Here is a 20987-nt window from a genome sequence, read left to right as displayed (position 1 = left end):
GCATAGTACCAGATGTGCTGTGTTCGGGCAGCTCCTTCGAAGAACTGATAAGAGTCCTAGTTTCCCAGCCTCCTTGTTTTCGCTCCCTGGTTTTGTTCTTTGTTTGTTTTTAACTCCCTTACATTTCTAACTTTAGGCATGCATGTATACTAAAGGTGTCTAGTTTCTAGTTGTTAGAAGAAGGGGGTGGGTTGCTCCAGTGAATAATTTATGACGCGACGGAACTGTCTATATAGGCTTATACTAAGATGTAAAGAGGGGGCTGGTTCTCTCGGGAGACGAGCTGCTCTCTATTGTTGGCTTATACTAAGATGTAAAGAGGGGGCTGGTTCTCTCGGGAGACGAGCTGCTCTCACTTGTCAATAAAGAGCTTTTGATCGGACCTTGCTGGTGTTGCCTGTCTCTCTCGCGGTCAGACAACGAACTTTGCCGTCTGGGGTAGAGTCCCTGACATCTTTGGCGACTCCGCCGGGACCCGTCTGACTCTCCGGCGGGGGATCGGACCCTGAGGCAACGCAGCGCGCATCCTCCAGTTTAGAGGAGCCTTGCCTGGTGATCTGATCTCTGCGTTGGCGATAAGGCGTGTTCTGTGAACCAGCTGAAGCTCGTAGAAATCCAGCAACGTCCACCTACCTGTTGAGTAGGGTCCAGGTTGTCGGGGTTAGAGTCCCTGACTACTTAGGTCTGGGTTAGAGTCCCAGTCCAGGTATTCAAGTCCCTGGAGAGGTAAGTGAGAGCTCGACGTGGGGAGGTGGGGGTTAGAGTCCCTTTACCTCGACGCGGGGAAGAGGGGTTAAAGTCCCTTCATTAAAATGGGACAAGTTGGCAATAAGTGCCCGGGGGACGCCCCGTTGTCTCTGATACTTAGAGATTGGAAAGAGATTTCTGAGACAGCTGGTCTAGTTAAATTTAAGATGAGAAATCTGTGTTGGATCCAATGGCCATCCTTTACCTTTCATTTGCCCCTGACTAGAGACTGGCCGGAGGGTGAAACCTTTTCCACAGATAGGATGAACTCCTTAAGGGATATTTTGGTTGATCTTAGGCCAGAACAAATGGATTACTTGTTTGTATGGTATAATTATAAACCCATGGAGGGACGGGTAGCTTTTGAAGCTGTTTGTATGGAGAGCTCTTGTAAAAAAAATCCCCCACCATATGCACCAGAGCCGCACCGGGAGGAGGACAATTTTGTTCCTGTTCTTCCCCGTCTGATGGAGTGCAAGGATTCAAAAGCAGGTTAGGGACAGTTCAGGGACAGAGGAGAATCAAGGGGGAGCTCAGAGTGATGGTCCCTCATCTTCAGAGGAATCAGACAGCCTCACCTTCTCTGTGCAGCCTCCAGCCAGCCTTTTGCAAACTTGGTCAGGGACTGCTTTTCAAACACCCCCAATATTACAGCAGCCCTTGTCCTTGCCCTTGTGGACCCCCACTAGGTTACTTAACTCCATGAGGGAGAATGTTTCTGAGACACCCCTGATATTACAAGCCTCATTGAGAACTTATCTGGTTCTACTGGTTGCTGGGGAACATGAGATGGTTTTACCCATACCCTGTTTGCAACTTCAAATTTGTTTAACTGGCAGTGCACTATGCCTCACTTATGAGACAATCCTGAGGCAGTGGAAAGAATGTTCTGCAAAATCTTTTTCACTCATGTGCCCACCTGGGCAAATGTAAATCAGTTATTAGATACTCTCATGACAGAAGATGAAAGACAAAAAGTAAAAGAAAAATCTGCAGCTCATTTGAATGCACCTTGGCTAATTACTGACCCTAACTGGAATCCCAATAATCCAGCTCAAAAGACAAAGTTGGATGGATTTTTAAAAGCTGTTTTGAATGGTATTAGAGATGCAGGGGAGGCTACTCCAAATTGGAGCAAGGTGACTGCTTGTGTTCAGCATCCAGATAAGCACCTCTCTGACTTTTGTGCTCGACTGATTTGTGAAGTTAAAAAGCATGGGAATTTAAATCCTGAAACTGATCATGGAAAGGAGATGGTTAAAATGGTTTTCATGTCACAATGTGCAAAGGATATTGCAAAGAGATTTAGAGAGCATCCAGATGGTACGCAAGGGAAAAGTTTGTCTAAAGTAGTTAGCATTGCTACTAGAATGTTTAATGGGAAAGAGAAAAAGAAAGAAAAAGACATAAGGAACAGGTTAATTTAAAAATCATCTTGGCCCCGGGATGGAAGGAGGGGGTTGCTCTGCGTTCAGGGTCAGGAATCGGCGCGGACTGTGCTTGGTGCAGGGAGGGGCTGCTTTCGGCCCCAGCTGGCTGTGAAGGAAAAAATATAGACAGAGGCGAAGCAAAGGAAATACAAGTTACAGAACTGAAATTACATTTTCAAAGCTTAACTGTCCAGTAAGATCCAACAGTGTGCCTTTGTGACCCTGGAGTCGGTGTGGCTTGGTGACACCAAAGAAGCCACAGGCAGCCGACCTGGACTGGAATCTCTGAAAGAGACGCCGCAGGAGATTCCAGGGTGTAAAAGAACAGCCCTCCCAAGAGCAGAAGCATGTTGGAAATTCTGGACAAGCTGTATACAGGATAATCTCCCTTCCACCTCTCCCCCTCCTCTGAACATTATACACAGAAGTGGCCAGTCTGGACGTACGTGTGTAAGTATGAAAGGAGCTTCGGGCTTGGGGCATTAATATTTTCCTGAGTGATGTGAGAGCGTTCCCAACACTCTCCGTTGTTGTTTTATTATTTTATAAATGAAGCTTTAAAATTCAGTTATATGGTGTGTTTTCTTTATCTTCCCCCAACGATCCTGTAGTGTCAGCCTGATCATCTGACATGAGGGATAGATTGGTAACAGAAATTTGTCACAGTTTGGTGAGCAATTAAGAAGGGGGGAGCCCTGCAGAATTTACACCATCTATTTGTTTTATCCTTGTTATTTTGTGTTTGCTTTGCTTGGTACTGTTGGTGTTATATGCTGAGAACTGCATGAGTAAAAGTGAGTCCTAATAGGATAAGGAAACACTATTTGGTTCTGGTTCTGTTCTATTTAACCAGTTACTGTTCTTGTTTTTTTTCTCTGTTCATTTGGGTGTTAGGAGTGTGGGTGGAACTGAACCTCTTGTTCGTAATTCCTCGGAGTGGAAGCCATGTGTGCGAGACAGCTCTGAGGTTAAATTGAGATCCTTCTGTCCTGTCCCCTGTAGCGGTCAGTGTATAGAAGTGGGAAAGTCTGGCTTAGATTGTAATTCCCTCTGCGCTCTGTGTAATTCTCTTTTCTGTTTAAGTGTCAAACAGATGAATGAGTCTCTGGGTAAACCCTCTAAGAAAAGTCCTTCAAATTATATGTTAAGTAAATGGCCTTTGCCCAATGGGCCATGTGTCTTCATCCAGGTGGCAAGCCTCATGAAGGAGGACTCGGATAGTCTTGTAAGTAAGAATGTCTAAGGCAAGAGACCAGGAGGGGTGGGGGCTAGTTGAGAAGCCCACCCTCCTAGCTAAACTGGTAGTGGAATAAGTTGGTGCCTATGGAAGGGACGGTTCAGTGAGAAAAGCAGGATCGGGCCCAGGCGGGCAGGCAACAGACAGAGAGATTGGAAAACAGGTTGGAAAACTTTAAGGGTGTAGTGGAAGGAAGGAGTAAGTAAGTGTAAGCATGGGGATTTCAAATACCCAGGACTTACTTGGAATGGTGATTTGAGTTGATAAAAGTGGCTGTTGGGAGACAAGCAAGTGATTTAAGGGAAAGTGAGAAGTTAACTCTGTAGTTGCTGAAGAAAACAGCAGTTGAACTTTGTAAAAATGCTAAAGAGGAAAGTTCTTGGTGTCTTTGAAATGTTCGTAAATAAACTGAGGCAAAGAAATTGTTAATTGCAATCATTTAGAATTTAGTTAAATTAGCTGAAGAATGTATATAGTGCTATGTAATTGAAATTTTATTAGGCTGTAAGGGCACTATACGTAGTGATGTTTTCTTTCAGTGTTTGAAAGCAACAGTTAAAAGTAAAAAGCAAGCCAGAAAGCATCTGTATTAATGCAAATTATCTAACTGATAAGGTAGGAGCCACTGAAACCTGGGCTGCCTATGAAACACATAAAATATGGGATAATTCCTCTGTTTTTCCTGAAATCAACAAGGGTATTTGTCTATTTTAAGCAATGATTGTCTGCCCAGAAGGGGTGGACCTCTGTTTTTTTTGTCTTTCAGATAATCAGAGAAAACTGATGCCAGCTAAACAGCATTCAACGTACCATGCATTTACTAGCACAATAGAAATTATGTTTTGTGTTCTATGTTCTGTCTTGTGGTGTTTGTCTTGTGGCTGGAATTTTTGTGTTTAATATTTTTATAAAATAGTCTAGTTTAAAATCAAATATAAAGGTTAAATTAAAATGCACGTACTTGTTTTGTTCAACTTGGAATACAAAGTGTTTAGATAAATCAGGAAAATGTGATATATGAAAGTCTAATGCATTTCCTTAAGTAAGGAAAAGAAACTTTATTGGTCAAATTGTTAATTGCAAAAATTGTTGCTAAAATTTGCATACCAACAGTCTTTGAAAGCAAAGACATGAAAAGTTAACCCACTCCCCATATTGTACATGGGATCTTTCTGGCTACCTCAGATTTCTAGCCAGAGGGCTGGGGATGGTGGAAGGCTATTGGACTAGAGGTTGTATTGAGTGAACTCCTCAAAGTGGGTGTGCTTGTCCTGGCTTGTTGCTCGAAAGCTCTGTAATAAGGTTATTTTAGTAAAAGGTTATGTGTGGCATATATTGAATAATAAGACTAATGTACTGTATAATGACAATGTGTAGGTGTTCATTGTTGGGAAAAAGGTGTATAAGTAAAAAGTGAAAGTTTCCTTTGCAGGTTGAAAGAAGCCAAGAAGGAAAGAAGGACAAAGAACAGAATGAATTAACTGAAAAAAATAAAATAAAATAAAATAGCAAGCTCAGGCTATAGATAAGACACTGACTCCATTCAAGGACACTGCTCACAGTTAAGACTTGGTTAACAACCAGGAAAAGGAGAGCTTGAATTTGCCCATGCAGCTATGAGATCTGAAAAACACTGCCAGGCACTAATGAAATGTGTTAAGTTTCTTTTCTCACAGGTAAGGAATCGCTACCCAAAGACCCTAGCAGCCCTGCCACTCCTTACAACCAGGAGACGGGATTGATGTAAAGGTCCACCAACGAAAGACTGCCTTGGCTCCATGCTGGAAAGGCTCTTAAGTTCTGATGACTACCAACACCGCTGTGAAGTGCCAAAGACTGACTGCTTGGACCCAAGATTCTCAGTGCAAAAAGACCCCTCCACATTGGGAGAATTCTCCTACTGATGATTAGCCTGTTTCACCTTCTAGCTCCACTGTGCCTTCTGGACAGTAGGAAAAAAAGTACAAGGTGAAGTGCTAGTAGCCTCTCCCTTATCCACTGACAGATCTACTGTGCCTTTGAATTTTTCTAAAAAAAGCAAAACCATTACAGGGTGATGTGCTAGTAACCTCTCCCCTATATGATGCTGCACCAAGACTGTTTTGGGAAAGAAGAAGGAACACTCACTCCACTGAAATTGCTAAAGTCCAGGAATTCCTGACTAGAAAGGACATTAAGAACTGACCCTGGTGAAGAAACAAAGAATTGTACACTGGCAGAAAAAATTTGTGGGACCCATGCTTGGGAATGTGGTATTGATTGGATTTTGGGGTATATTCTACAGGCTGTGTCCTGTGTTCTGGATAAATTCTTCGGCATGTATTGGATTTTAAATAACAAGTACCCGAAGAGTTTGTTCTGCCACTGGAAATTTTACCTGTACTGAAACCATTCCAGTGACTAATAATGTAACCCCTTCCTATGCTATTAATGTCAATGCCTTTTAAAAGTACCTAAAAATAGTTAAATAACAAATGTAATATAGTACTACACCAAGGAAAGATGGTATTAAATATCACTGAGGCTGGGAAGGCATTGCAGTGGGATCTAGTATGTTTGGAGATTCAGAATTTCCTGAATGACCAGCTGATGGCAATTCGGAGTGATCTTGAGTACCAGACTTGGCCCACTGCCCTTACAGACACATCAGGAGTACCATCTGATCTGTGGTCATGGAGATATACTAAAGACTTTCTGGGTGGAAGTGTAAACATTTACAGTGCTCCTTCCAAGCATTTGGACCGGGGGGTGTGGGCTTCCACATACCGAATCCTAACGGGTCCATGGGGAGGATGCACATGAAACTGGATTATTCACCGAAACATCTGGGAAATTAGACCACTTGGTATACCTAACTGATTTATACTCAGTGCCCCAATCCCTTAGTTGTCAGACAAACAGGATTCCACTTTTTTGTCCGTGCACTCATTCCTGGATTGTGTGTGGCTAAGCTCAAGAGAGCAGTTGTAAATATTTCTGCAAAGCTTGAAAAAAACAGCTAATGCATTAATAGACGCTTTCCAAAAGTTGCAACGAAAGACTGATGAAGTAGCAGAAGTAACTTTGCAAAATAGACATGTGCTAAATGCCATGAATGCTGAATTAGGGAGGGGCTTGTGCTCGCATTGGGGAAAAATGTTGCTTTGCTGTTAATCACTCTGGATTATTGGCAAAGATTTACAAGCTATTAAGAATGTTGCTGTTGTTTTCCATGCTATATCTCTTGATCACACTTTTAGTTTTAAGGACCTCCACTCAGACCTTGGGTCATGGTTTACTAGCCTCCCCCGTACAATTGTTAAATGGATATGTGTCCCAAGATTCCCATTATGGTCCTCTAGGGACAAAGGGGGGATTGTTAGGCCTGAATAAAGATATAGCAGACAAAACCAGGTATGCCAACCTGACCAAAGTCAGGCTAACAGAGGTTTGTGGGTAATCCCTGAGTGGAAAACACTGAGAAGCAGCAGCATGTCCCACAAGCGCTGGGAAAAAGTGAGATAAGAGAGAAGCTGCATTCCTGGCATAGTACCAGATGTGCTGTGTTCGGGCAGCTCCTTCGAAGAACTGATAAGAGTCCTAGTTTCCCAGCCTCCTTGTTTTCGCTCCCTGGTTTTGTTCTTTGTTTGTTTTTAACTCCCTTACATTTCTAACTTTAGGCATGCATGTATACTAAAGGTGTCTAGTTTCTAGTTGTTAGAAGAAGGGGGTGGGTTGCTCCAGTGAATAATTTATGACGCGACGGAACTGTCTATATAGGCTTATACTAAGATGTAAAGAGGGGGCTGGTTCTCTCGGGAGACGAGCTGCTCTCTATTGCTGCGTGCACTTGTCAATAAAGAGCTTTTGATCGGACCTTGCTGGTGTTGCCTGTCTCTCTCGCGGTCAGACAACGAACTTTGCCGTCTGGGGTAGAGTCCCTGACACAACCCATGGGGGGCCCTGTCCCCAGCTCCAGGGGCCCAACCCGTTGGGGCCCTGACCCCAGCTCCAGGAGCCCAACCAGTGCGGGCCCCGACCCCAGCTGCAGCGGCTCAGCCCGTGGGGGCAAGGACCCCAGCTCCAGAGACCCAACCCATGGGGGGCCCTGTCCCCAGCTCCAGGGGTCCAACCCGTGGAGGCTCTGAACCCAGCTCCAGGGGCCCAGCCCGTTGGGGCCCTGACCCCAGCTCCAGGGGCCCAACCCGTGCGCGGCCTGACCCCAGCTCCAGGGGCCCAACCCGTGGGGGCCTTGACTCCAGCTCCAGGGGCCCAACCCGTTCAAGGCCTGACCCCAGCTCCAGGGGCCCAACCCGGTGGGGCCCTCACGCCAGCTCCAGAGTCCCAACCCGTGCAGGCTCTGACCCGAGCTCCAGGGGCCCAATCCGTGGGGGCCCTAACCCCAGCTCCAGGGGCCCACCCCGTGCGGGCCCTGATCCCAGCTCCAGGGGCCAAACCTGTGGGGTCCCTGACCCCAGCTCAAGGGCCCAAACCCGTGGGGCCCTGACTCTAGCTCCAGAGGCCCAACGCGTGGGGACCCTGATCCCCGCTCCAGGGGCCCAACCCGTGCCGGCCCTGACCCCAGCTCCAGGGGCCCACCCCGTGCGGGCCCTGACCCCTGCTCCAGGGGCCCAACCCATGCGGGTCCTGACTCCAGCTCCAGGGACCCAACCCGTGGGGAGCCCTGATCCCAGCTCCAGGGGCCCAACCCGTTGGGGCCCTGACCCCAGCTCCAGGGTCCCAACCCGTGCGTCCCCTGTCCCCAGCTCCAGGGGCCCCACATGTGCGGGCCCTGACCCGAGCTACAGGAGCCCCACCCGTGGGGGCTCTGACCCCAGCTTTAGGGGCCCTTCCCGTGGGGGCCCTGAGCCCAGCTCCAGGGGCCCCACATGTGCGGGCCCTGACCCCAGCTACAGGAGCCCCAGCCGTGGGAGCCCTGATCACAGCTCTAGGGGCTAAACCTGTTGGGGCCCTGACCCCAGCTCCAGGAGCCCAACCCGTGGGGGCCCTAACCCCAGCTCCAGGGCCTCACACGTGGGGGCCCTGACCACAGCTCCAGGAGCTCCACACGTGCGGGTCCCGACCCCAGCTTCAGGACCACCAGCCGTGGGGACTCTGACCCCAGCTCTAGGAGCCCCACCTGTGCGGACTCCGACCCCAGCTCCAGGGGCCCCGCCCGTGGTGGCCCTGACATAAGCTGCAGGGGCCCGACCCGTGCGGGCCCTGACCCCAGCTCCAGGGGCCAAACACGTCGGGGCCCTGACCACAGCTCCAAGGGCCCAGCCCGTGCAGGCCCTGACCCGAGCACCAGCAGCTGAGGCCGTGGGGGCAAGGACCCCAGCTCCAGAGGCCCAGCCCGTGCGGTCCTTGACCCAAGCTCCAGGGGCCCAACCCGTGGTGGCCCTGACCCCAGCTCCAGAGGCCCAACCCGTGTCAGGCCTGACCCTAGCTCCAGAGGCCCAACACGTGGGGGCCCTGACCCCAGCTCCAGGGGCCCAACCCGTTCTGGGCTTGAACCCAGCTACAGTGGCCCAACCCGTGCAGGCCCTGATCCCAGCTCCAGGGGTCAAACCCATGGGGACCCTGACGCCAGCTCCAGGTGCCCAACCCGTGGGAGCCCTCACCCGAGCTCCCGGAGCCCCACCCGTGGTGGCCCTGACCCCAGCTCCAGGGGCCCCACCTGTGCGGATCCCGACCCCAGCTCCAGGGGCCCAACTCTTGTGGGCCCTGACCCCAGCTCCAAGGGCCCAGCCCGTGCGGGCCCTGACCCCAGCACCAGCGGCTGAGCCCGTAGGGGCAAGGACCCCAGCTCCAGGGGCCCAGCCCGTGCGTGCCTTGACCCAAGCTCCAGGGGCCCAACCCGTGCGGAGTCTGACCGCAGCTCCAGGTTCCCAACCCGTGCGGGGCCTGACCCCAGCTCCAAGGGCCCAACCAGGTGGGGCCCTGACCCCAGCTCCAGGGGCCCAACACGTGGGGACCCTAACCCCAGTTCCAGAGGCCCAACCCGTGCGGGGCCTGGACCCAGCTACAGTGGCCCAATCCATCTGGTCCCAGACCCCAGCTGCAGGGGCCCAACCCGTGGGGGCCCTGACCATAGCTCTAGGGGCCCAACCCTTGGGGGCCCTTGTCATAAACAGAAAGCTAAGGGTTAATGTCTCTTACATCTGGAAAGAAGTAATTTGAAACACCTGACCAGAGGACCAATCAGGAAACAAGACTTTTTCAAATCTGGGTGGAGGGTTTTTTGTGTTTGAGTCCTTTGTTCTTGGGTCTTCTACCTGCACTCTCTCGGCTATGAGGAGTGAATATTTCTATTTCCTGCCTTCTAAACTTCTGTTTCTTCTTCGAGTGATTGCTCATATGCATTCCAGTTAGGTGCGCGCGCCGCGTGCACGTTCGTCGGAGAAACTTTTTACCCTAGCAACCCAGGTGGGTCGGCTGGGCGCCCCCTGGAGTGGCGCCGCCATGGCGCCCAATATATATCCCAGCCGACCCGGCCACCCTTCAGTTCCTTCTTACCGCCCGTGTCGGTCGTTGGAACTGTGGAGCGCGGCTTCGCTGACCTCCACACTCCCTAGCAGCTCATTTAGCTATCGTTGTATATAGTTAGTTATTGTACATATATAGATTATTGTTGTTAATAGTCAGTAATTTAGTGTTGTTAGTGTAGTTTTTAGTGGTAGTGAGGGGATCGGGGTACCCCCCCTCCTCCCCCACATGGGGAGCCGGAGCCCATGCCCGGCTCATCCGGTTTCAAGCCGTGTTCGGCTTGTCACAAACGCATGCCTGTGGGAGACCCTCATGACTCCTGCTTAAAATGCCTAGGGGAGTCGCACTTAACTGCTAAGTGCTCAATCTGCAAGTCCTTTAAGCCGAGGACCAAAAAGGAGCGGGACATTAGATTGAGACAGCTCCTAATGGAAGCGGCCCTGACACCTTCGCCCTCGGCTCAGAGCGCAAGTCAGCCGGTGAGCAAGGGCACCGCGGCACCGAGTACCTCCTCCAAGAAGGCGGCACCGAAACCGGGCCAGAGCCGCTCCACCTCCCTGAGACCGAAGGCGGCGAAGGCACAAATCGTCTCGCCATCAGCCGCCCCGCAGCCAGACCCTGCGCAGAAGGCTGATTGCCCGGCACCGACACCAGCCGCGGCACCGCCGAAACCGGTACCGTTGACTCCGGCCCAGCGAGGGCCATCGAGTCCGGCACCTGGCAGCTCCCCGGTACACACAGTGGTAGAGCTCACCACACCTACTACCCTGGAGACGTTTGCCGCGGCGAGAGAGCTAATCGCCATCACGGAGGCACCGATGCCCTTACCCCCGGCACCGCCGGTGCGAGTCCTGTGCTCTATGGGCAAGCCGACCCTGACCAGACCAGCTTCGGTCAGTGTAGCAGACCGGCACCGCTCCAGGTCGCGGTCCCGCAGACGCTCGGCATCAAGACGCCGCTCAGGCTCGCGGCGTCGGTCCCGATCCCGATCCCGGTACCGATCGGACTCCCGGCACCGATCCCCTCGACGGCGATCACCTAGGCACCGGTCGAGCTCTCGGCACCGATCACCGCGGTACCGCTCACGCTCCCGGCACCGGTCAGGCTCCCGGCACCGGTCGACGTCCCGTGCGTCAACTTCGTACTCCCGGCACCGCTCCAGCTCACGACACCGCAGGGAGCACCGCGCCTACAGAAGCAGATCCAGACAACGGCACTCGCGATCCCGGTCGACCTCCCGGCACCGAGCCGGTCGCAGGTCCCGGTCTCGCTCTCCGCACCGATACCAGCACCGGTCGCCAGTATCCAGAGGTGTGAGGTTGGTCGGTACCTCGGCACCGACTTTTGCAGCACCACCGTGGCCATCAAGAGGCACGTCGGCATCCTCCCATGTGGGTAGCTATTACGAACCCGAAGTACCGCTGGGCGAGTTTCAAGACCCCCACCCACAGAACACGAGTGCCCATCAGTGGGGTTTCTGGACACCCTGGGCTTACCAACAGACCCAGGGTGCCCCCCTGCCTCAGCCACGTCCCACTACCGCAGAGCATCGGGTGCCAGAGGCCACTGTTTCCCGCCCTCCCGTGACTGAGTCGGGCAAACAGCCGCGTCCAGACTCACCGGGCTGTCACGAGCAGGAACCAGAGGAACAACGAGACACCGCACAGGATGACCTCATCCCCGGAGTCTCCTCCTCCTCCTCCTCGCCGGACGAGGCAGTGGCTGGGACTTCAACATCGGGACCTCCACCTATAGACCTCAGGGCCCACCAGGACCTCCTCCGTAGGGTGGCCCTTAATATCAACCTCCCGGTGGAGGAGGTCTCAGAGGTTCAGGACCCGGTGGTGAGCATTCTCTCGGCCGATGCCCCTACCCGGGTAGCCCTGCCGTTTATAAGGACTATTCAGTCCACCACCGAGAACCTGTGGCAGTCACCAGCCTCCATCCCGCCGACAGCTAAGGGAGTGGAGAGGAAGTACATGGTACCCTCTCGGGGGTACGAGTACCTGTATGTACACCCTCCCCCCCTCCCTAGTGGCCCAGTCGGTCAACGACAGGGAACGGCATGGACAGCAGGCACCGGCCCCCAAGTCCAAAGAGGCTAAGCGCATGGACCTCATGGGTCGCAAGGTCTACTCAGCAGGGGCCTTACAACTCCGTGTGGCCAACCAGCAGGCCCTTCTAGGGCGTTATAACCACAACATATGGGTGGAGGTGGGTAAGTTCGCCGAACTGCTACCCCAGGACTCACGCCCAGAATTTAACGCATTCCTGGAGGAGGGTAAGAAGGTGGCCAGAACCGCCCTCCAGGCCTCCCTCGATGCAGCTGATTCGGCAGCCAGAACCATGGTGTCCGGAATAACCATGCGGCGCATCTCATGGCTTCAAGCCTCCACACTACCTCCAGAACTGCAATACACTATCCAAGACCTACCCTTTGACGGGAAAGGGTTGTTCTCGGATAAGACGGACTCCAAATTGCAAAATGTAAAAGACAATCGGGTCATTATTCGCTCGCTGGGGATGCATACCCCTTCCACCCAGTGTAGACCCTTCAGGTCCCAAGCACGGCGCCCATACTTCCCACCCCGTCAGAGGCAGGACCTCAATAGACGGCGTGGCCGCGGGGGACGCAGACGCCAACCCAGCTCCCAGGGAGGCCAGAACCAAGGGCCTTCCAAGTCACAGCCGGGCCTCAAGTCCGGTTTTTGAAGGTGCGCCCGGGGACTGCTTATCAGTCTCAATTCAGGATCCTTCCCCTACCTTCTCCAACCGCCTCTCCCGCTTCCTCCCGGCGTGGTCTCAATTAACGTCAGACCGTTGGGTACTACGCACAGTGAAGCATGGATACCATCTCCAATTTGCCTCTTCACCCCCTTCCCGCCCCCCTTCCCAGTCCCTCTTCAGGGACCCCTCTCACGAGCAAACCCTCCTACAGGAGGTTCGTTCCCTCCTGGCGGTGGGGGCTATAGAGGAAGTGCCTCTAGCCGAGAGAGGCAAGGGATTCTACTCCCTATATTTCCTGATTCCCAAATCCAAGGGAGGTCTCAGGCCCATCCTAGACCTTCGGGGCCTCAACAAGTGGATGCTCAAGTTGAAGTTCCGTATGATCTCCCTGGGAACCATTATCCCATCCCTGGATCCTGGAGACTGGTACGCCGCCCTCGACATGAAGGATGCATACTTCCATATCGCCATCTTCCCACCGCACAGGAAGTACCTCCGCTTCAAGGTCACACATCAGCACTTCCAGTTCACAGTTCTACCCTTCGGTCTCTCGACAGCCCCGAGGGTGTTCACCAAGTGCATGGCCGTCGTGGCTGCCCACCTCCGTCGGCGGAAAATCCACGTCTTCCCGTACCTAGACGACTGGCTCCTGAAAGGGTCCTCCCAGTTGCAGGTGCGACGGCATGTAGAGGCCGTCATGGACCTCTTTTTCCAGCTGGGCCTGCTCGTCAATGCCGAGAAGTCCAGCCTGGTTCCAGCACAGAGGTTGGACTTCATAGGCGCGACCCTGGACTCGATTCAGGCCAGGGCCTTCTTACCTCAACCTCGCTTCCAGGTGATCGGTGTAATCATCCGGAGCTTGCAAGCATCCCCACTCACCTCGGCTCGAACATGCCTCACACTCCTCGGTCATATGGCCGCTTGCACTTACGTGACAAAGCATGCCAGACTCAGAATGAGGCCCCTCCAAACGTGGCTTCATTCAGTATACCGACCGAGCAGGGACCACCCGGGTGTGTTGGTGACGGTCCCCCCCGATCCTCTCCGCTCCCTCGACTGGTGGCTGACCCCATCGTTGGTATGCGCGGGGATGCCGTTCCATCCGCAACAGCCATCGGTAACTCTGACAACCGATGCGTCATCCCTGGGGTGGGGAGCTCACTTAGGAAACCTGCGCACCCAGGGCCTATGGTCGTCCCACGAGCTGTCACTCCACATAAATGTCCGGGAGCTAAGGGCAGTCCGCCTTGCCTGCCAGGCGTTTCACCGACACCTTCAAGGCCGTTGTGTTTCCGTACTCACGGACAACACAACGGCCATGTATTATATCAACAAACAGGGGGGAACCCGTTCGTCTCCCCTATGTCAAGAGGCCATTCGACTCTGGGACTTCTGTATAGCCCAGTCGATAGACTTGGTGGCATCCTTCCTCCCAGGGATCAAGAACACGCTGGCGGACAACCTCAGCCGATCCTTCCTCTGCCACGAATGGTCGATCAGACCGGACGTCATCCATTCCATCTTCCAGAGATGGGGTTTTCCCCGCATAGACCTCTTCGCAACCAGGTCCAACAGGAAGTGCCAGGAGTTTTGCTCCTTTCAAGGTCTCTCCCCGGGGTCGATCACGGACGCATTTCTCCTGCCGTGGACCCGCCATCTCCTGTATGCCTTCCCTCCGTTCCCCCTGGTACACAAGGTCCTGTTGAAGCTGCGCAGAGACAAGGCGCATCTGATCCTGATCGCACCTGCATGGCCCAGACAGCACTGGTTCACCGCCTTGCTGGACCTATCTGTGGACCCCCCAGTTCACCTTCCTCTCCACCCAGACCTGATTACCCAGAATCATGGCACGCTTCGCCACCCGGACCTGCGAGCCTTACACCTCACGGCGTGGCTCCTGCATGTCTGAGCACGGCGGAGCTCAGCTGCTCCGCACCGGTCCAACATATACTCCTTAACAGCAGGAAGCCCTCCACTCGCTCTACGTACAGGGCCAAGTGGAAGCGTTTCTCTTGCTGGTGCGCTTCTCAAGGGATGAACCCTATGCAGTCCCCAGTTTCCACAATCCTCGACTACCTCTGGTACCTTAAGCAGCAGGACCTGGCAACTTCCTCCTTAAAGGTACACTTGGCGGCCATTTCCGCCTTCCGGCCAGGGGAAGGTGGCCGCTCCATATTCTCTCATCCCTTAGTTGCCAGATTTCTTAAAGGCCTGGAGCGTCTATACCCCCCCCGTACGCCGCCCTGCCCCTACTTGGGACCTTAACTTAGTCCTGAACAGGCTCACGCTCCCACCATTCGAGCCACTGGCGACGTGCTCGCTCACGCACCTATCATGGAAGACGGCTTTTCTGGTGGCCATTACATCGGCCAGACGGGTCTCAGAGCTGAAAGCTCTCACAGTGGACCCACGCTACACCGTCTTCCATAAAGACAAAGTGCATCTGCGACCCCACCCGGCGTTCCTCCCTAAGGTGGTTTCCACCTTCCATACCAACCAGGACATCTTCCTCCCCGTCTTCTTCCCGAAACCACACTCTTCTCGGCCGGAGCAACAGCTACACTCCTTGGATGTACGTAGAGCGCTTGCTTTCTACATCGAGAGAACAAAGGGGTTTCGGAAGTCCCCTCAGCTGTTTGTGGCGATCACAGAACGCATGAGAGGGCAGCCTATATCCTCTCAGAGGATCTCCTCCTGGGTAACTGCTTGCATTCGCGCATGCTACGACTTAGCTCGTGTCCCCTCTGGCCACCTCACAGCACACTCCACGAGAGCTCAGGTGACATCGACGGCCTTCCTGGCGCACGTGCCTATACAGGAGATATGTCGTTCAGCAACCTGGTCATCGGTACACACTTTCACCGATCACTATGCGTTAGTCAGACAATCTAGAGATGATGCGGCCTTTGGCGTAGCAGTTTTAAATACCACCACATCTCGCTCCGACCCCACCGCCTAGGTAAGGCTTGGGAATCACCTAACTGGAATGCATATGAGCAATCACTCGAAGAAGAAAAGACGGTTACTTACCTTTGTAACTGTTGTTCTTCGAGATGTGTTGCTCATATCCATTCCAAACCCACCCTCCTTCCCCACTGTCGGAGTAGCCGGCAAGAAGGAACTGAAGGGTGGCCGGGTCGGCTGGGATATATATTGGTCGCCATGGCGGCGCCACTCCAGGGGGCGCCCAGCCGACCCGCCTGGGTTGCTAGGGTAAAAAGTTTCTCCGATGAACGTGCACGCGGCGCGCGCACACCTAACTGGAATGGATTTGAGCAACACATCTCGAAGAACAACAGTTATAAAGGTAAGTAACCGTCTTTTCCCAGTTGTAAGTACAAAGGATCAGCTAGTGATTTATATGTTTTTTGTATTTACATGTCTATAGTTGCTGGAGTGCTTTGAATTGTATTCTTTTTGAATAAGGCTGTTTAGTCATATTTCTTTTAAGCAATTGACCCTGTATTTGTCACCTTAATACAGAGAGACCATTTGTATGTATTTTTCTTTCTTTTTTATATAAAGCTTTCTTTTAAGACCTGTTGGAGTTTTTCTTTAGGGGGGAACTCCAGGGAATTGAGTCTGCAGCTCACCAGGGAACTGGTGGGAGGAAGAAGTCAGGGGGAAATCTGTGTGTGTTAGATTTACTAGCCTGACTTTGCATTCCCTCTGGGTGAAGAGGGAAGTGCTTTTGTTTCCAGGACTGGAATTAGAGAGGGTGGACTCCCTATGTTTAGATTCACGGAGTTTGCTTCTGTGTATCTCTCCAGGAACACCTGGAGGGGGGAAGGGAAAAGGTTTATTTCCCTTTGTTGTGAGACTCAAGGGATTTGGCTCTAGGGGTCCCCATAGAAGGTTTTGTGGGAACCAGAGTGCCCCAAAAAAATCTAATTTTTTGGGTGGTGGCAGCTTTACCAGGTCCAGGCTGGTAACTAAGCCTGGAGATTTTCATGTTAACCCTCATATTTTAGACGCTAAGGTCCAAATCTGGGATAGGTTTATGACAGCCCTTACCCCAGCTCCAGCCGCTCAGCCCGTGTGGGCAAAGACCCCAGCTCCAGGAGCCAAACCCGTACAGGCCCTGACCCAAGCTCCAAGGACCCAACCCGTGGAGGCCCTGACCCCGGCTCCAGGGACCCAACCTGTGGGGGCCCTGACCCCAGCTCCATGGGCCCAACCCATGCATCCCCTGACCCAATCGCCAGGGACTCACCCTGTGGGGGCCCTGACCCCCGCTCCACGGGCCCAACCTGTAGTGGCCCTGACCCCAGCTCCAGGGGCCAAACCCGTAGGGGCCCTGACCCCAGCTCCACCGGCCCAACCTGTGCGTCCCCTGACCCAATCGCCAGGGGCCTAACCCATGGGGGCCCTGACCCCAGCTTCAGGGGCCCAACCCATGGGGGCCTTGACCCCAGCTCCATGGGCCCAACCCATGCGGGCCCTGACCAGAACTCCAGGGGCCCACCTCGTGGCAGCCCTAACCACAGTTCCAGGGGCCCACACTGTGCGGGCCCTGACCTCAGCTCCAGGGGCCCAACCCGTGCGGGCCCTGAACCCAGGTAAAGGGGCCAAACCCGTGGGGGCTCTCACCCTAGCTCCAGGGGCCCAACCCGTGCGATTCCTGACCCAGACTCCAGGGGCCCAACCCGTCGGGGCCCAGACCCCAGCTCCAAGGGCCCAACCCGATCGGGCCCTGACCACAGCTCCAGGGGCCCAACCCATCGGGGCCCTGACCCCAGCTCCAGGGACCCAACCCGTGCGTGCCCTGACCCCAGCTCAAGGGGCCCAACACGTCGGGGTGCTGACCCCAGCTCCAGGGACCCAACCCGTGCGGGCCCTGGCCCCAGCTCCAGGGACCCAACCCCTGGGGGCCCTGACCCCAGTTCCAGGGGCCCAAACCGTTAAAGCCCTAACCCCACCTCCAGAGTCTGAACCCGTGGGGGCCCTGACCTCAGCCCCAGGGGCCTAAACCATGGGAGCCGTAACCCAACCCCCAGAGTCTGAACCCGTGGGGACCCTGACCCAAGCTCCAGGAGCCCAGCCCGTGCGGGCCCTGACCCCAGCTCCAGAGGCCCAGCCCATGCGAGCCTTGACCCAAGCTCCAGGGGCCCAACTCGGTGGGGCCCTAACCCCACCTCCAGGGGCCCAACCCGTATGATTCCTGACCCCGACTCCAGGGGCCCAACCCGTCGGGGCCCTGACCCCAGCTCCAGGGGACCAACCTGTGGGGGCTCTAACCCCAGCTCCAGGGGCCGAACCCGTGCTGGGCCTGACCCCAGCTCCAGGGGCCCAACCCGGTGGGGTCCTGACCCCAGCTGCAGGGGCCCAACCCGTGAGAGCCCTAATCACACCTCCAGAGTCTGAACCCGTGGGGGCCCTGACCCAAGCTCCAGGGGCCCAACCCGTGCGGGCCCTGACCCCAGCTCCAGAGGCCCAGCCCATGCGAGCCTTGACCCAAGCTCCAGGGGCCCAACCCGTGAGTGCCCTGAACCCAGCTCCAGGGGCCCAACCTGTTGGGGCCCTGACCCCAGCTCCAGGGGCCCAACCCCTCGGGGCAATGACACCAGCTCCAGGGGCCCAACCCGTGCGGGTCCTGAACCCAGCTCCAGGGGCCCAACCCGTGGGGGCCTTGACCCCACCTCCAAGGGCCCAACCCGAGGGGCCCCTCACCCAATCTCCAGGGGCCCCACCCTTGGGGGCCCTGACCCCAGTTCCATGGACCCCAAACGTGCGGGCCCTGACCCCAGCTACAGGACCCCACCCATGGGGGCCCTGATCCCAGCTCCAGGAGCCCCACCTGTGCGGGCCCCGACCCCAGCTCCAGCGGCTCAGCCCGTGGGGGCAAGGACCCCAGCTCCAGAGGCCCAGCCCGTGCAGGCCTTGACCCTAGCTCCAGTGGCCCAACCCGTGGGGGCCCTAACCCCAGCTGCAGGGGCCCAGCCCGTTTGGGCCCTGACCTCAGCTGCAGGGGCCCAACAGGTGCGGGGCCTGACCCCAGATCCAGGGGCCCAATCCGGTGGGGCCCTGAACCCAGCTACAGGTGCCCAACCCGTGTGGGCCCTGACCCCAGCTCCAGGGGTGCAAACCGTGCGGGGCCTGACCCCAACTCCAGGGGCCCAACCCGTGCGAGTCCTGACCCAGACTCCTGGGGCCCAACCCATGTGGGCTCTGACCCCAGCTCCAGGGGTGCAACCAGTGCGGGGCCTGACCTCAGCTCCAGGGGCCAAACCCGTCGGGGCCCTGACCCCAGCTCCAGTGGCCCACCCCGTGGGGGCCCTGACCCAGCTCAAGGGGCCCAGCCCGTTTGGGCCCTGACCCCAGATCCAGGAGCCCAATCCAGTGGGGCCCTGACCACAGCTCCAGGGGTGCAACCCGTGCGAGTCCTGACCCAGACTCCAGGGGCCTAACCCGTCGGGACCCTGACCCCAGCTCCAGGGGCCCAACCCCTGGGGGTTCCTGACCCCACCTCCAGGGGCCGAACCCATGCGGCCCCTCACCCCAGGTCTAGGGGCCAAACCCGTTGGGGCCCTGACCCCAGGGGCCAAACCTGTGGGGGCCCTGACTCCAGCTCCAGAGGCCCAATGCGTGGGGGCCCTGACCCCAGCTCCAGGGCCCCAACCTGTGCCGGCCCTGACCCCAGCTCCAGGGGCCCACCTCGTGCGGCCCCTGACCCAGGCTCCAGGGGCCCAACCCGTGCGGGCCCTGACCCCAACTCCAGGGGCCCAACCCGTGGGGTCCCTGACCCCAGCTCCAGGGGCCCAACCCGTGCGGGACCTCACCCCAGGTCCAGGGGCCAAACCCGTTGGAGCCCTGACCCCAGCTCCAGGGGCCAAACCCGTGGGGGCCCTGACTCCACCTCCAGGGGCCCTAACCGTGCGGGCCCAGACCCCAGGTCCAGGAGCCCCACCCGTGAGGGCCCTGACCCCAGCTCCATCAGCCCCACCTGTGCGGGCCCTAACTCCAGCTCCAGGGGCCCAACCCGTGCGGGCTCTGACCCCAGCCCCAGGGGCCCAACTCGTGCGGGACCTGATCTCAGCTCCAGGGACCCAACCGGTGCGGGCCCTGAAGCCAGCTCCAAGAGCCCAACCCGTGCCGGCCCTGACCCCAGCTCCAGCGGCTGATCCCGTGGGGGCCCTGACCCCAGCTCCAGGGGCCCACCCCAGGCGGGCCCTGACCCCAGCTCCAGGGGCCAAACTTGTGGGGACCCTGACCCCAGCTCAAGGGGCCAAACCCGTGGGACCCCTGACCCCAGCTCCAGAGGCCCAACGCATGGGGCCCTGACCCCCGCTCCAAGGGCCCAACCCTTGCCGGCCCTGACTCCAGCTCCAGGAGCCCACCCCGTGGGGGCCCTGACCAGAGCTCCAGAAGCACACCCCGTGCGGGCCCTGACCCCAGCTCCAGGGGCCCAACCCATGCGGGCCCTGACCCCAGCTTGAGGGACCTAGCTTGTGTGGATCCCTGACCCCACCTCCAGGATCCCAACCCGTGCATCCCCTGACCCGAGCTCCAGGGGCCCCACCCGTGGGAGACCTGACCCCAGCTCCAGGAGCCCCACCTCTGTGGGCCCCGACCCCAGCTCCAGCGGCTCAGGCCGTGGGAGCAAGGACCCCAGCTCCAGAGGCCCATCCCGTGCGGGCCTTGACTCAAGCTCCAGTGCCCCAACCCGTGGGGGCCCTGACCCAAGCTCCAGGGGCCCAGCCTGTTGAGGCCCTGACCCCAGCTCCAGGGGCCCAACCTGTGCGGGGCCTGACCCCAGATCCAGGGGCCCAATCCGGTGAGGCCCTGACCCAAGCTACAGAGACCAAACCCATCGGGAGCCCTGACCCCAGCTCCAGGGGCCCAACCCGTTGGGGCCCTGACCCCAGCTCCAGGGTCCCAACCCGTGCGTCCGCTGACCTCAGCTCCAGGGGCCCCACGAGTGCGGGCCCTGACCCAAGTTACAGGAGCCACACCCGTGGGGGCTCTGACCCCAGCTTCAGGGGCGCCACCCGTGGGGGCCCTGACCCCAGCTCCAGTGGCCCCAAACGTGCGGCCCTCACCCCAGCTACAGGAGCCCCACCCGTGGGAGCACTGACCCCAGCTCCAGGAGCCCCACCTGTGCGGGCTCCGACCCCAGCTCCAGCGGCTCAGCCCGTGGGGGCAAGGACCCCAGCTCGAGAGGCCCAGCCCTTGCGGGCCTTGACCCAAGCTCCAGTGCCCCAACCCGTGGGGGCCCTGACCCCAGCTCCTGGGGCCCAGCCCGTTGGGGCCCTGACGCCAGCTCCAGGGGCCCAACCCGTGCGGGGCCTGACCCCAGATCAGGGGCCCAATCCGGTGGGGCCCTGACCCCAGCTCCAGGGGTGCAACCCGTGAGGGGCCTGACTCCAGCTCCAGGGGCC

At 56.5% G+C, this 20987-nt stretch overlaps 1 long non-coding RNA gene across 1 annotated transcript in view; it reads right to left on the bottom strand.

The window, feature by feature from the left end:
• Positions 1-2106: 2106 nt before the first annotated feature.
• The window catches only part of LOC127043979 (uncharacterized), a 74750-nt gene continuing 55869 nt past the window's right edge, over positions 2107-20987 (bottom strand). Inside the window, exon 2 of the long non-coding RNA XR_007772362.1 lies at positions 2107-2572. This is a non-coding gene — a long non-coding RNA (uncharacterized LOC127043979). The remainder of the gene's footprint in view (positions 2573-20987) is intronic.

The sequence above is a fragment of the Gopherus flavomarginatus genome, chromosome 2, assembly GCF_025201925.1.
Source record: "Gopherus flavomarginatus isolate rGopFla2 chromosome 2, rGopFla2.mat.asm, whole genome shotgun sequence".
NCBI lineage: Eukaryota > Metazoa > Chordata > Testudines > Testudinidae > Gopherus > Gopherus flavomarginatus.
Note: the sequence above shows the minus strand (reverse complement) of the source record. Positions and strands in the feature narration are given on the sequence as shown.